General features: G+C 37.6%; 1 long non-coding RNA gene across 1 annotated transcript; it reads left to right on the top strand.

The window, feature by feature from the left end:
• Window positions 1–782: 782 nt before the first annotated feature.
• LOC106727951 lies at window positions 783–1,995 on the top strand. The gene is made up of 2 exons (XR_001364185.1): window positions 783–1,005; window positions 1,691–1,995. It is a non-coding gene; the product is annotated as an uncharacterized LOC106727951 (long non-coding RNA).
• Window positions 1,996–7,720: the final 5,725 nt, after the last annotated feature.

Here is a 7,720-nt window from a genome sequence, read left to right as displayed (position 1 = left end):
CAGATAGTCTTTGCAAGGACTATAAGCTCAGACATCATCTCTCCATGGGCCCCTTCAGCCATTACACCCATGCAGTCCCTTTTGTATTTAAAACAACACCAAGAACAACAAAACAAAAAACGTCCACTCTTCTGTTCCTTCTAAGATTCGTCCAGTTTCTTTCTTCATAGCCAAACAATAAGCCAACTCTTAATGCCTTCTTCATACCACCAACTTCATCCTGGATTCTGAACCTTGACTTCTCTTTCTACCCTCATCTAATTCTCCGCTTCCAAACAAGAGCACAGTGTGCTTGCTGCATCAGGAACTCCATGGATACCTTGAGATTTCAGACTGTTTACAGAGGGTCGGGACTGGTCCAGAGTTCTTGAAGTTGTGTCAGAAGCATTAATGCAAGAGAGAGGAAACCATATCTAGGCAGACAGTCCACCTGAGTCATAAATTCTAAGGTGGACGCTAAGCAGAACAAGGGCACTCTGGGAATAAGGAATGAGGAAGGAAACCTGAGATCCAATGTAGAATCTCTGTTCCTTTTGAAAATTTTATTTATTTTTATTTTTTCTAGTGTTTCTCCCTATATAGCACTAATCCCATCATAAGGACTACAGTCTCATGACCTCACATCATAATATGCTCACATGGGGGGGTTGGGGGTCTCAACAAGAATTTGGGGCAATGCATTCAGTCTATAATATTCTGAAACCTTGTACAAGCTACATAATAATGCTGAGACTATAAAAAGAGGATTAATAATATCTCCCTCAAAGAGTCATCTTAGGAGCCCGGCCTCTGATCCCAGGAGGAGGGTGGTGAGCTGCCCAGAAACCCAGGCAAAGGCTGTTCCCAGCCATTGGGTGTGGCCATCAAGCCAGACTTCGTCACCAGCTCTGGGCATGGCTGCCCCCAACTCATGGGCCTCCAGACACCCCGGCTGCAGTCCCTGTGGCCAGAAGGCAGATGCCTCCCCTCCAAGAACCCATGAGGCAAGGTGACCAGTCGGCCCAGGTGCTCTTGGTCCTTCACATTTTATAAAGGGCCCCAGGCCCAGAAGATGCCACCATGATGTCAAGGCATCTGGACACCAGGACACCTGTGTTCACTTGTAAGCCTATTTTAAGATTATTGACAGATGTGGGAACTTCTAGAGGAAGACGACAAGGTTAGGAAATGTCTGGAAGCCATGTGAATGGGTGAACAACTACTACAAGTAAGGTTGCTAGATTTAGCAAGTAAAAATTTAAGAATCCCAGTAAAATCGGAATCTTAGATTTAAAAAAACAAATCATATTTCAGCATAAGTATGTGCTGTGCAATATTTGGGGTCTACTCATAATAACAAAGCATTTCTTGTTTATCTAAGATTCATATAACCAGGATCCCTGGCAATTCTCTTGTTGGCGACAGTGCATACACATGAGGCAGAAATGTAACATCATAGTCATGAACGCATATGTGTATTTATACTTAAACAATATGAATGGCTGGGTATAAAAATTCTGGAGTGAGCAATGGAAAAGTTCAGAATTAGGTGGCAGTATTTGGAAAGAATTCCTCTACTTTCTATGAACAGCTCTGGGCATGGCTGCCCCCAACTCATGGGCCTCCAGACACCCCGGCTGCAGTCCCTGTGGCCAGAAGGCAGATGCCTCCCCTCCAAGAACCCATGAGGCAAGGTGACCAGTCGGCCCAGGTGACCAGGGTGGGGCCCACTGAGCACTGCTCTGCCCAGTAGGACCAGCTTCTTTATGATGGACTCCACTTCTAAGACGGGGCCGTCTCTGGTGCAGTTATTAAACGACTGAGACTACATGGGACACGAAAACTAAACTGACCTGTTGGTGGGAAAGGTTTGGGAGAGGATGGGTACACGGAGGCTCTGGGAAGCTCTGGTTCTTAACCCTGGTGGTGGTGGGTTTAAGAGTGTTCGCCTTATACGTTTTTGTATGGTTCCTCTTGTCAGTTGTCTTAAAATAAAACTCATCTGCCTAAAAAAAATAAAAATAAAAAAAAGAGTCATCTTAAAGGACTGCTATGATGCTTAAACGAGATACTGCAGAAATAGTGTTTAGAATGGTGCCTCATACACAGCAAGAGCTGGAAAAATATTTTGTTCCCTCAAGGAAATATATAGCTATTTCTTTCTGAGGTAGTACTTAAATAAAGGGGTAAATACAACCAATAATGCCTAGGGGTGCATGCGTACAGTCTCCAGATGAGAGCGAAAAGGCTCATCTCTGCACTGTTGGTTCAGCTCTTGGTCCTTCACATTTTATAAAGGGCCCCAGGCCCAGAAGATGCCACCATGATGGCAAGGCATCTGGACACCAGGATACCTGTGTTCACTTGTAAGCCTATTTTAAGATTATTGACAGATGTGGGAACTTCTAGAGGAAGACGACAAGGTTAGGAAATGTCTGGAAGCCATGTGAATGGGTGAACAACTACTACAAGTAAGGTTGCTAGATTTAGCAAGTAAAAATTTAAGAATCCCAGTAAAATCGGAATCTTAGATTTAAAAAAACAAATCATATTTCAGCATAAGTATGTGCTGTGCAATATTTGGGGTGTACTCATACTAACAAAGCATTTCTTATTTATCTAAGATTCAGATATAACCAGGATCCCTGGCAATTCTCTTGTTGGAGACAGTGCATACACATGAGGCAGAAATGTGACATCATAGTCATGAACCCATATGTGTATTTATACTTGAACAATATGAATGGCTGGGTATAAAAATTCTGGAGTGAGCAATGGAAAAGTTCAGAATTAGGTGGCAGTATTTGGAAAGAATTCCTCTACTTTCTATGAAGAAATTAATCCACACTACTGTAAGCAAGAAATAAATATTAGCACAGAATTTCCTAATATCTTCAGCCTTTAGTCTATGGTGATCTTAGGATTCCCAGAGGTAATCATAGGATAATTTTCCCAAATCCACAGTGTTTGCTATAGTCTGTCCTCATCTCTCACAATTGCTGGTTCAAGTCAGGGGTATTATCATGGTCAGTCTTGGACTCTTCTCACTTACTTCCCAATGGAATGAGTCTTAGATAATCCATCTTTTCTTCATAATAAATGAAGAAATCCCTCATTAGAAATTCCTTTCAGTTTCTGGGGCAACACAACCTTCTTAAATTTCCAATTTGCCACACAGTTTTTCATTAATATATTATATAGGTCATTACAATATAAATTTCCAAACATGATAATGTAAAGAAACTATCAGCAAAGGAACAGATGACCTTTATTTTGCAATCTATTTGGGATAAAGTCCACATCGCTCAGCTTTTCTCTAACTTTCATGATGAGAAAAACAAACTGTGAGGAGACACCTTACTCAAGAAAACTAAGCGAGGTTTGGCTGCCACCATGACTGCCAAAAATTAACTCTGAAATTTCAAAGTAAAACTCTGGTAAACTAAACATTTCCCTTCTCAACTTATCTGATTGGCAATATTCAGAGGGGTCCACACAGACCAGCTGGGCAAGACCTTTCTCTCGCAGGACTGGTAAACAAGGTGACAAAAACACAATTTTCACCATAATGAACTGAAGAGGACAACACATTCTCTCCCTCAAAAGCAGCAATAGGGCAGAGCAAAGCTGTCCAAACAACCAGTTCAGGGCTCAGGAAACTGGCCAATGACACCAAACCAACAGAGACGCAGTCATTCATGAAACTTTTGGATTTATGATCAAAACAGAGCATCCTTGTCCTGCACTCCCCACTCCCCACTTCCTGTGGTCTTTCAGCCAGTACAGGGCACGTGGTGACCACCAGCAGCTTTCCTTCCACTCTGACTGCAGACGGGGATTCCCTTAAGTGAAATAGTGACCTCAGTGTCAAGGAAACAAAACCAGCAGCTCCACGAACCTATAGTCCTGTTTGGGACAGGGAATGGATTAGTGGCCTAGCCACTTACAGAGAGTTCTGGGAAGTCAAACAGCCATTGAGGCTTAAAGGCTGTTCCTTCATCAGGTTAACCGGAGGCTGTGCATCTGCAGGAGAGAGATCTGCACACACAAAGGGGTCACTTGCAAACAGGATCCAGGAGGTTCTCTGAGGTGAAGGAAATATTCTAAAACTGGCTGAGGTCTTGACTCTAGAAATTTACTGAAACTAACTCTATAAATTAAATTATAAATTCCCTCTATAAATTTGCTGAAACTAATTGAATTGAACATTTACTGTGGGTAATTTTTATGGTAAATAATTTAACCTAAATAAAGCTGTAAAGAGTTTACATAGCTCATAAAAACATATAACAATTCAAAATGAAGATCCCAATCTAGATATCTGAATATCAAATGACTCTGAAGAAAATATATGAATAAGATAGGCCCTATTTAAAAGATTTTAAATTAATATATTAATTTTTTAAAGTATCATAAAGTATTAACCTTTAATATTATTATATACTAGAAATTCAAGGACAGCTTTTCCCAACGTAACTTTCTTAATGATGGAAATACATAGACGTCCAATATGTTGGTTCCTATTTAGAATATGTTGGCTTTTGAGTACATGAAATGTGGCTAATGTGATTGAGAAACTAAACCTTTCATTCTATTTTATTGTAATTAATTTAAGTTTAAATAAGCATTTTTCACTACTGGCTACCTTATGGGATAGCACAAGTCTAGCAAAAGCCCATATTTTCATATGGAAAATAATATATAATAATTAATAAATAATGTTATAAGAATAAGCTCTGTTTCCTGTACTCACAAATGTAAACCTACTCTGGCCCTACCCTGCACATAATTTAGTTTAGAGAAAATGATCATTTTAAAACAAAGGGAAAATAATATAGGTAATTATTTCTATCTGCCTTTTTAAGGCTTGCAACTCAAGAAATTCAAATTAAGGTAATGTGGTACTATTTTTACTCACTTAAATAGGCAAAAGAAAAATATTACCCATTTTTAAACAGATCATTTGCTAATAAATGAAGGAACTTGTGCACTTAATTTTTAAGACATTCTTAATTGAATGATCGAGGGATCTAGTTTATTGGGGGAAGTGGCTGTGCATATCAAATAACTTCAAATTATGCTTGTAGTTGACTCAGAAATTCCATTTGTAGGAAATAATTTAAGTATGCTCACTACTGTCTTTACAAAAACAAAACACTAGTAGAAAATGAAATATAGAAAAATAGAAGACTAGTAAAATAAATTACATCACTGTATGAGTAGAATTATAGAGTATTTTAACATTTATTGAACTTAAATATGTTTATTGTTTGTTAGTAAATGCAAATGTAGTTTTCACATTAGAAAATCTGATTTTATTTGTGATATCTCTGTCTATGTTTATCTGTCTCTATATCTAGAATCAAATAAATTAGCAGAGCAGCAGGGCTCATTTATTGGTGATGAAATTATGGGCATATCAATTAGAAATCTCTGTTGGCAAGCACACAAACCAATTCCAGTTATATTATGCAATCACTGTTTATTTAAGAAGACTGCAAAAACAGATTAACTCATATTGAACGGAACTGAATGGAGGGAAGGTGGAGAAGGAGGGAGAGAGAGAATAGAAAAAAACATATATTTAAAGAAGCACAAAAGATTAGGAGAATTATATGATGAACATAGCCAGAGGCCTCCTAATGGTTTAGACATTGTCCTTAGTTGCTGAACTATGAGATGGTCCCAGTCCAGGGAACCTATGGGGAAGAGCCCGGGCAGCAAGGGTCAGGGATATGGGGGAAAGTTCAAGAATCAGGTCAGAAGTGTTTCAGTATTTTAACAACCACTACAGCTGTACTAGTACAAACAAGCTACCAGCCAAGTCTATGTCTATAACAGTATGCATCCCATACTTGCTATTTCTTTTCTTCATGAGGTCTCTGTTCAATTTGTTAGAAGCATGTTTCAAATACTTTTCTTAGGAGAGAATGGGATATGTGGATTATTCTAAGAATTCTTGAAATTTCTCAAAAAATAGATAGGTAAAATAAATAAGAGATATATTTTCAAATAATATCTTTCCTGAATTTAGGACACTCTTGTTACAATCATTTAAAAAAATATGTAGATAGCTTTCCTCTGAATTTTAAATACAAATTTTGCAACTGAGGAATATGACAGCAGTCAAATTCTTTTTTAGGTACCTATTATTTTGACCTGGAATAGTATATATAACTTTATCCGGAGAAACTATGGATTTTACCATGTATGCCTAGAAAACTGTTCCTTTTCTGATGAATCTAGCCTAGAAGTATAAATGTGTTCAGTCTGTAGACTCTGAACTTTCTTCCTCAGAGTTAACTTGCCTCTGTTATCTGCTTAATCATTGCCTCTAGTCTCTCTGTTTTTTCTTCTACTTCTGAAATGCATATATTAATATGTTAAAGCTCTAGGTCTTCCGGGGCTTTTATCTTTTCCCTTATTATTTTCAGCTCCTTTCTAGTTTGCTCAGTGTTTTGAGAGATTTCTGGCACTTAATCACTCAAACAACTAATTGAGGTCTTAATAGTGTCCAGCCTGTTCTTCAATTAATATACAAAGTAGAAACCATGTTTTATAGTGCAAGAAAATCTCTTTGCTGCAGTATTTGAATTCCCATAGATGCATTACTATTTTTAAATTATGTTTTCCATCTGTCTTCCAGCAATTCCATTTCATTGGTTCTGATCTATTTTTTTTTTTGTCTTTTCTCTTTGACCTATGCATTTGCAACCCCACTCTATTATTGATGAATAGTGATTTTCCTTATGCCACTGGTCTAAGTAATGATTATTGGAATAACCTAAGTGGTGATGAAAAGTCACAAGCACTTTCCCACAGATTTGTGGTGGGGAGGCAAGACATTTCCCTGATAATAATGATCATCTTGTTACGTACTTATTTTCCTATCAGTGTTTTCTATCCTGTGAATTTCTCCTCCACTTTTATCCATTTTCACATTGTATTGCTTAGTGCAGTGGTTCTCAACATTCCTAATGCCACGACCCTTTAATACAGTACCTCATGTTGTGGTGACCCCCAACCATAAAATTATTTTCGTTGCTACTTCATAACTGTAATTTTGCTACTGTATGGGGCATAATGTAAATATTTGATATGCAGGATGTATTTTCATTGTTACAAATTGAACATAATTAAAGCATAGTGATTAATCACAAAAACAATATGTAATTATATATGTGTTTTCCGATGGTCTTAGGCGACCCCTGTGAAAAGGTCGTTCGACCCCCCAAAGGGGTCGCGACCCACAGGTTGGCGACCCACAGGTTGAGAACCGCTGGTTTAGTGTGTGTTTTTTTAACTGATTAATTTTGCAGTTCTTTATTTTCTAGATATTAGTACTTTGTTGGATAGATGGTTTGTAAATAGTTTTTTTCCATCCTCCTAGTAGTATCTTTCACATAGCAAAACTATTTAATTTTAATAAAGTCCAATTTACTGATATGTTTTTACTTTAATGGATCATGCTTTTGGTATCACAACTAACAATTTTGTTCAGATTCTAGATGCTGCACACTTTCTCCCATATTTTCTTTTAAAAACCACTTTGAGTGAATTTTGATATATAATGGGAAGCTTAGATAAAGATTCACTTTTTATTGACTTTATTTCATTAGAGAAATTTAAGGTTCACAGCATTTATTACTCTCACTTGGTGATCTTGATCTCCAATTCACTGAAAAATTGAAGGATTCAGAAATGTAAGGAATCAGAAGATAATTTCTCATGACTCATAATT

Source organism: Myotis brandtii, unplaced genomic scaffold (assembly GCF_000412655.1).
Source record: "Myotis brandtii unplaced genomic scaffold, ASM41265v1 scaffold506, whole genome shotgun sequence".
NCBI lineage: Eukaryota > Metazoa > Chordata > Mammalia > Chiroptera > Vespertilionidae > Myotis > Myotis brandtii.
The sequence above is the reverse complement of the archived record's forward strand: the minus strand, read 5'-3'. Positions and strand labels throughout refer to the sequence as shown.